We start from the raw sequence: 9424 nt of genomic DNA, 5'->3' as shown, positions 1-9424 counted from the left end.
TCCGGCGGCAGCAAAGTACGTCACAGCCCCACTTCCGGCCTGTTTGGCGCTGATCCCCACATCCGTCGCTGGAAAAGAACCAAAGTATGTTTGTCGCCATGTTTGATGTGGGCACATACCCTTACTCTGCAGAATGTTGTTTGCTGTAAGGCAGAAGCAGACGGTGCTGTGCGAATACCAAGAAGGATTTTAACGCCTTTACTTCCAGAGGTTTTTTTTTTTCAGCAAAATGGGAAAGTAATCTTGTTTACCCTAATTTCCTTTTCCGGTGTGTAGTTATTTTTTTTAATAGCACAAATTCTAATTCTCTTCTAATAAAAAACAAACTATGTAACCTACTGACCTCATTGTTTGTTTCTTATCTAAAACATAGTTGCCAAGGAGACCCCCTGATTGGGGTTTAAACCAGTGATGGACAACAGGTGTTCCCAGGGCCACTTCCAAGTCTTCACCTGGGGTGCCCAGCTGCTACCTTTTATTTTTTGTCAGTTCTGTTTGTCATAGCTTATAACACTTGTTTAAAATACTTGCTGATATGTTATTACAGATAAATGTCTATTTCATTAAAGAACCTCTGATTAAACCGCCCCTTTTAGAGTCTGAGAAACGCGTCAGTGACACAAGTGGTAAACAGACTCCTCATTCCAGCTTTTGAAATATCAACACAAGAATGGACTTCCTGATATTCGGATCCCTTTTATATCACACAAATTTGGAGCACTCCATTGGTACTAAGGTACGCTATTAAATATATCTTTCTGACAGTGGATTTTTTTTCTGGCATTGATTTGACCTTTCCACCTAAGGTAAAAGCAGTGGATCTCTATCTAAATACCAATTGAATAAATCCGTGGATACTTGATGAATTACTGACTTCAATTTTTATGTGGATTTGTTTCTGGACAATATAATCTGACCACATAATAAACTAGAGTACTTAATTGTCTCAGTTACACAAAAGGAATTGTCACTGAACATTTGTATCATATACTAAATATTTGTGGTTCCTAAAATGTGCGCTTACAGGAGTGACTAATTGGGGCCAGCTTAATATCAGTTGCTGAGGGAAGTCTGGATTTGTTTGCAATTGCATTTTATTTCCCATCACTAGCATGTTTATTTTTAAATATGTCACTTTCATGTGAATTTTATATTTATATAATCTTAAAGAAAATGTTCAATAAATATAAGAGTTAATTCTTTCACCATAGCCAGCACTCTTCTGTATTTTGTCTATCAGTTTTTGAATGTTTCCAGCAGAGACAGTATCTGCGTAATGTTGTAGAAGCGGTTGGTGAAGCACCCTAAAAAGTTTACCTGATAGCGCCTAATTGTGTATTTTTTTTTATATTTCATTAAATATATTGTTTTAACTTAATATTGATAGTAAGGGTGGCCCTTTTGAAGGTTAGAAGCCTGTCCATGTGGCCGCTGAAGTTTATCAGGTTACTTGTTATTATTATCTTTTATTTATAAGGCGCCACAAAAAGTGTGCAGCGCCGTACATGACATCAACGATCAGCAATGATCGATAACACATTACATAAAACATGAAAAACTAAATGCAAAGACCAGACATACTGTGTAGACAAAAAATACACACATAACATGGTAATGCAGATCAAATTATTTATGGGGCAGTGAGTGAGACTTTTGGTAATATCGAACATGGAGTAGGCCTGAGCTCAAGAAAACAGGGCTGGGAAAGCAGGCCAAGAGATACTGTGGGTGATGGAATAGTAGAAGAACATGAGGAAAGAGGGCCCTGCCCGCGAGAGCGTACATCTATCACTGGTTTAGAGCGTGCCTGCAAGGCGGGCAGTGATGTGCCTTGATGGACACTGGTGATTTACAGTAGTGTTTACCCAGCATGTCACTATTAAGTATTTCCTTCAACAGGTATATAACACTGCATTCAATCACAGGATAGGAGACACTGAAATTATCATGTTATGGCTAAAAGCCAGGTAAGACATAATCAAATGAAAAGACCTGTAAAGGGTCTGCCCAAAGAGTGGATGAGGTCAGTAGGTTGATGGAATGTCTTTATGTCCTATTGAGGAGAAAGGAAAAATAAACCTATTGCTGCTGTCATGAAATTATGTTATGACATACGTTACACAAGTGACTGGATTGTTTCTTTTTATCCCGGACATACTCGGCGTTTCTTTGGTAACATATTTAGAATATCTTTGCATTTTATTTGTCTCATTATGGGAAAAAATAGTAGGATTTAAAGAAATACATTTAACCATGGATCTGCTATTTATTACTTCCACTTAGTGCTGTCCCACAAATATTCCCTGTATTTATTCTAAGACTTGAACATTTATAGGATAAATAATACATGAACTATAGTTTGGTTTGTGCAACAACTGACATTTTTTATTTCGGGGGTTTTTCTACTACAAGTTCAAGCTCACACATAACAATACATGTAATTATCATCTAAGCTAATGTTAAAGCATGTTAACATATGCTCTAAACTAGGGGCCCTATGGGGAGATCTGACCTGGGTCTTACTATACACAGAGGCTCTCCCTCATACACGGAAACCCCAGTTATAACATCACTAGGATTTCTGTGTGCAGCAGAAGTAGGGCAGCCGCTAGAAATACACAACATTCTATTCAGTGTATTTGTGTTCTATTCATCGGTCGGTGCCTGGTGTTCTGTTGTTTCCAAATAAACTGGTTAATGTTTGGGTAAAAGCAGCCCCTGAAAAGCTAACGGCTTTATTCAAGAACAGTAGTTAATTTACAATAGAAAAACAGTCACCTTGACTACAGGGCAACAGAAAGCTGTACTGAGTGGTTGGGAGTGGCAGATCGACAGACAGCATTGGATGGCTGAGACTACTACTGCGGCCTGTGGAACAACAACAGAGTATTTTGGAGAGCATAATGTTAGTCCATTTTATTGTTCATATTAGAACTACCTGAAGAGCATAAATATTATCACCACTCGCTAAATTCACTGATTTTACAACTCAGCACTTCTGTTCATTAGTATATAATATCTGATAAACTCATCAGACAAGAACAAAAGGTAATTGTTGTCTTTGGATAAGCAGATCTATAAAACAAATTCTAATTAAACAACCCTTTTGTCAATCATACATTTATATCTGATAGTATTTGAAAACATACTGGGATTATGTGCAAATTTCTTAACTGATTGTTGTTGAACTTTCGGGCCTCAAACTGACTAGTGTTAAAATCACAGTTGCCTACTCGCCCAGTATGCCCGGGAGACTCTTGAATTTGTAGGAGATCTCCCGGACTCCTGAGAGAGCAGTGCAACCTCCCGCATCTGCCCACTTTTTTAGTAAAGTGGGTGGGACTTAATGATGTGATTCACAGCGAACAGCATCATCCTGGCCTCGTTTCCTGCTGTTATAGCCAAAAAAGTAGCATTGAAACGTGGACTAATCAGCACGATCTGCTCTACAGGATCTCACAGACGGTAGATCGAAGATGTTGAAAAGTATGGTTAAAATACATGCATGTACTAGCATTGTTGATGCTAGTACAATGCTTGTAAATGGGTCTGATTTTGGAACCCATTGTTTCCAATGTCAGCATTGTTTCCAATCGGGACAGCTTTTCCCTATGGGTTGGGAAATGTGGAAGGTATCTCCCATTCACCACCACTATGCAGAGCAGAGAAGTGGTGAGTAAGTGCTGCGTGCCCCTGCCACTGGTGCACACCGCAATGAATGGGTGAGTGCAGGGAAAGGGGAACAATGGCAGCATAACACTTCAACAGTGTTGGACACGCCCTGCGGGTGTGATCGCCTCTATCACGTCATGGCCTTACCCCATGTCCTCAGTTCCATGCTCAAATGTTAGGATGTATGTGCAGTATTTTACCTTCATAGTCCATATCTGAAAATTGAAATATTGGGGTTCACTGGACCTTTCATTTCTCTGTATTTGCACATATTATTATAAGCATCTTAATTATGAATTAGAGCTCGGATATTGCTTTGTTTGCTTAGGCAAAATGGTGTACTTCACTTGAAAGAAAAATAAAAGTAAACATCTGATTATTAAAAGCACCTTTTTCCACTTATAATGATGCCCACGTGGTTTGATTATATTAAAGCAGCCATCCTAGGCTGTCCCGCTATCCAGACATTCAGGATTTTTGTCCTGACTGTATAATCTGGTGGGTGCTGTGTCCCACTGCAGAGCATTGGAGAGCAGGATCACATGCTCACAGCAATGTAGGGGTCTTCGTATGAGTTACAGGGATAGGTACACACACATTGTCCCATGAAACATGGTTAAAATGTTTTGAGGTATGGCTAGTAGAGATGCTCAGGCTCTGTTCATCGGGAACCGAACACACCCGAATTTAGGGGATCCGAGTCGGCTCGGTACCTTCGCGATATTTCGGATTTGAAAACGAGGCAAAACGTCATTGTGACGTCATTGGATCTCGGATCTCGCAAGTTTTGAATTCCTTTTTAATACCCAGCATAGTAGGGGGTGGGAGGGAGGGCGGACCCCCATTTTTCTTTTCTGCCACTGCTGTGTGCCAATGTGTCCTAGATGTGCTATAAACTGCCATGTGTTTGTGTTATTGCTCTGTTGCTTAGCATCCAGCCAGGTCGCTGTAGTATTTGTCCGAAAGTGTATGCAAATAATATTGTGATCTGTGAGGTGGTAAAAATTGACTGCAAAGGACTTGAAATTAGTGTTATTGAGGTTAATAATAATGTAGGAACAAAAAAAAGCACAATTATGTGATTTTAGCATATTTTAGGATTTTTTTCTAAAAAATCCAAAACCAAAACACACGAGGGGGTCAATGAGCATCTCTAATGGCTAGGAACTACAAGTCCCAGCATACTTGGACTGGCAGTTCCATAATGGCTTGAGAGCCACAGGTTGCTTACCTCTGTTATGTATTGTTTAAAGTAACTTATCCTTGTTGTATATGCATATAGCACAGTTACACAGGCATCTGCATGTCTGAGTCTGTAGACAAGACGACACACTTCTGTGGCTCTGTGTAGTAGAAGGTACAAGTCACTTCTTGCTACAGATACTTCATGGTTAGGTGTGGCTCCGTTTTGAAAGCCAGACAGAGAGTGTAGGTGAGGAGAGAAGACACCACTGAGCTTCCTGTTAACTCACTATGGAGAAATATTAGATTTCTTCATACACAACATAGACTGTTAAAAAATAACTTGCGTAAACGCTAACAGTGACTTATGTTAGTTTTCATTTTCACTTTATATTTATTCACATGGTAAGTACAAGACTACAGCATCTGCACAGTTATCCAGTTAAAATTAGTTATTGATCCTGTCCCCTACCCCCTTTAATTATCATTGTAGTATATAATGGCTCTAAACATTTTGTAATCTATTATTTTGTGAGTACTGGTCTTTCATTGTATTTAAAGCGTTACCCCCCAGTCTGTGTAGGGGACCCCGTATGTAGATTTTAAATTGTGGAGTGTTCTAGATATTGCAGTAGATCTGAATTATCAAGGGGAATTTGGTTATTATATTTGAGCTATTGAATTTAGATTATTTATGTATTTTGTCCTTTTTCATAGTTTATGATGCTATTGATGAACATTTGGATATATGAATCTACACTAGATTGTTCCCAAACATGTAATGATAACAGGGGTTCAGCAATATAAGAAGAAACAGACATTTTGGTTTTAAACACAACAACCCGTTCATCATCATCATCACCATCAATTTATATAGCGCCACTAATTCCGCAGCTCTGTACAGAGAACTCATTCACATCAATCACTGCCCCATTGGAGCTTACAGTCTGAATTTCCTAACACACACACACACACACACACACACACACACAGACAGAGAGAGAGAGAAACTAGGGTCAATTTTGATAGCAGCCAATTAACCTACTAGTATGTTTTTGGAGTGTGGGAGGAAACCGGAGCACCCAGAGGAAACCAACGCAAACACGGGGAGAACATACAAACTCCTCACAGATAAGGCCATGGTCGGGAACTAAACTCATGACCCCAGTGCTGTGAGGCAGAAGTGCTAACCACTTAGCCACCGTGATGCCCGTCGGGGCAGATTCAGTGGAGGCGCATTTTTACAGTTACTATGGTAAAGAGTAACGCTCATTTTTGCTATAACCTCTATGGGGCGTGAGCAAAAATGAGCATTCTGTAAAAAACAAATCTGCACAAGGTGTCTCACAGCCGTTGCAGAGGCACCTTACCTTGATTTTTTTCTACAATTTAATTCTCTCCTTTGTGTATCATTTTGCGTAACATGATTGCTTGCAAACGTTAACATATTATTTTAATAATTTTCCTGGATATGCTTTAACATACCACCCAACTGGTCTTGATGTGCAGGACTTGAGAAGGGTGGGGATTCTGAGCAAGCTTTGCCAGAAAGTGGATGTGGTTGACCAGACACTGGACAAGTTGTATGGGTTGAGGGACATTTGTGTGAATTGGGAATGGAGTTTGTACAGATTGGGGGCAAGGCTTATTCTGTCCAGTTTTGGCACAATACATTTTCGGAGGTATCCCACAATCATAGAATGACCTTTTTCCCTATTTTATTTCTGGCATTTTGAAAAGTTGTGCTTTATACCCAAAGAGTCGCAGAAGATTTTGCGGCCATCAACAGAGGAGTACGAGTAGGTTGCCCTGTATTTTCAAATAGTATAGATACTGGATACATATTTATTTAACCCCAAAATTAATTATGTGTTTGCATTGGTCCTTTGTAGCACATAAGTTGTTGATAGGTTTTGTATATGAGGAAATTTTGATCATATCCAATTGTGTAGGAAACATACCTGAGTTTTCAATATGTTTTCACCTATGATAGATGTGGAGAAACATTATTATAAGGATTCACTCTCACCAATATCAGGTGGGCAATCACACATTTAATTTGTAAGATTATTTCACATAAAATGATACACACTGGGCCTGAAATTGCGTTATTTTGAAAACGTATGTATTTTGGACATACGAACAGCTGTATTCAACAAGGACTAGATCTGAAGAAACGTCTGTTGTTGAATACGGGCAGGGCCAGTGCTAGGGTCCTCGGTACCCCAGGTACAATGTCAAAATCCACCCCCCCAGGCACAATGTCAAAATCTGCCCCCCCTCCCCCACGTCTTTCCTTACCTTTGCCCCATAAAGCTGGTCCTCTCTGCCGGGTCCCGTCCCTCGCTGACACTGTCGGGCCGTGATGATGATGTCACGCCCGACAGTCAGTGAGTGGAGGGGAGGAGACAGAGCGCCCCATCAGCTGTTGGAGGGGAGGGCGGCGGCGGTGGTGATCCATAGCCTCTCCCCGTGGACCTATCTGAAGCTGTGCGGCAGCCGTGGAAGGTATGCTCAGCGGTCGCCGCACAGTTTTAAACTACACTAATAAATGCTTTTTAATTCTGTGGCGCCCACCAGAGCCTGAATACGGGTCTAGGTGCGCTCTGTTCTGACAGACAAGACACTGCACGATATGTCCAATACATATGTGGAATTTAAATGCCCTGCGGGACGCACAGAAAAAAATAAATTCAATTATGTCACCTATTAATAATATAGTCATTAATGAAAAGACATTTAATTTTTTCCCCCCCATAAAATACATATTAGGTTGTTATTAATGTCTACTGTACATAAAATGCATTTTTACAGTGGATACTGTTTGCAAACATGTTCTACCATGCACACACACCGTCATCACTATCGCTTTTTGGACAACATACAAATGCCACGCAGATAGCAGTATGAGATTCAAAGAGTCGAGAAGGAGCATTTTGGGGGGCTTTTCCAGTTTAGTTTGGGAGGGGGGACACAGATAATTTTTTACCCTTGAAAAAGTCTTCACCTGCAGCCCCTAGCTCCTTCCTGTTCACAACTAACACACAATACTTTTCTTTGCCAAAGCAATTGTCACATACTACTTGCCAGCTGGTATTGGCGCAGCCGTGCAAGGAGGCGCGGAGTCTAACGCACTGCCGGTATTCACCAGGAACCCCCACAAGGGAGTTTGGGCTTCGCTGCAAGGGTTGCGCAGGTCGCGGTTTTCCAAGACGGCCACCAGCGTAGGAACAGAGTGGACTTATCGTGGTCAATTAAACCAGGTCAGAACCAAACGGTCAACGAGATATCAAAGGGAGATCCGAACAATAGTCAAAGACAGGCCAAGTTTCAGGAAACCGGAGCTGGAGGCAAGGTACAAGGCCAAAATCCAAACAGAAGGTCAGAGGGAAGCCGGGTCAGAACACAGACAGGAACCAAATGCAGGCAATAGCTGGAGCAAAGGTGAGACCATATACTCTGGCACCCTAATGGTGCCAGAGACTCCCTTAAATAATCCTAGGTCTCCTCTGATAGGAAACAGAAAGAAAGTTGTCAGCTTTATTCCTTTAAACTCACAAGCCAGCCTCTGCTAGATGTAACCCCTATACCTGGGAGGTGAGTGCATCTGATTTTAACTGCATTTTAATAGTGTTTAAAGCATATAGGTCAGTGTAGGACCTGCATATACTGAGGTACCCTTGACGTGGGATGCAGGCTTAAGTCTTTTGATCAAAATATGAACTAATGCCTCATGTTTTCATTTTGCTAGACACACACAGATATGCAGTTTAAAGGATAAGCGCTGACAACTTTCTTTCTCCTCTGATAGGAGGCAGAGTTGCGGCGGTCAGGGACGCTGACCATCGAGCGGAAGGGCTAGACGGGACGCTCCAGGGACCGCGCATGTGTGAGCGGCAACCCGGAAGTGCGGGGGAAGCGTCCCGTTGCTAGGCAACAAGACGCGACTAGCTGCCAGGTCGGGCGACCGCCTCTTGCACCAGTCAGTGTGGAGGCGGCGCCTGACAGCAATACTGTAAAGATTAGAACTTGGCAACCTTCCACTGTCCAGCTGCAAGTGGAACCAGAAGTCCGAGCATGTTAGACATACTGCCACATATGTGCCCATGCAGATTTGTATGATTCTGTCAGTTATACCAACCTTTGCCTGGAGAGGCGGAACGGAGGACATTGGATGCAGAACAGGAGTAAGAGGCATATACGCCTGACTATCAGTATTATTGGGGGGTGGTCAGGGGCACGTGCAAATAGAAGATGATGATGACTGTCTCCAGCACTAGCGAACCACTGGTGACTGGCTATTTGCAATGGCACCACTGACGCTAATTAGTTCTTTATTCTGCACTCATATATTATGCTTTTATGTCTGTGTTTAAGCAAAATCTTTAATTTTGTTTTTTTTATTGGTACACGAGATGGGGAGTTTTTTTCTAGAATGTTGGCATATATGCAAGCAGTTTCTTAAATGAACAGTTGGTGGCACTAGCGTAAGTTGTTGTTTTACTTTATTAGATCAGGCTGCATAAAAATCTACCCAATCACTAGAATATGCTACATCGTTCTTGTGATT

The 9424-nt window shown here is 41.4% G+C and overlaps 1 long non-coding RNA gene across 2 annotated transcripts; it reads left to right on the top strand.

Annotated features, from left to right (window-relative positions):
• The first annotated feature begins 45 nt into the window (after positions 1–45).
• Positions 46–1210, top strand: LOC142140088 (uncharacterized). 2 transcript variants are annotated; one of them, XR_012688290.1, is made up of 2 exons: positions 46–84; positions 374–1210. It is a non-coding gene; the product is annotated as an uncharacterized LOC142140088 (long non-coding RNA). The 2 variants fall into 2 exon arrangements; XR_012688289.1 differs by lacking the exon at positions 46–84 and adding an exon at positions 107–268.
• The last annotated feature ends 8214 nt before the right edge of the window (positions 1211–9424 follow it).

Source organism: Mixophyes fleayi, chromosome 2 (genome assembly GCF_038048845.1).
Source record: "Mixophyes fleayi isolate aMixFle1 chromosome 2, aMixFle1.hap1, whole genome shotgun sequence".
Classification (NCBI taxonomy): domain Eukaryota; kingdom Metazoa; phylum Chordata; class Amphibia; order Anura; family Limnodynastidae; genus Mixophyes; species Mixophyes fleayi.
This window is presented reverse-complemented; position numbering and strand designations above follow the sequence as displayed.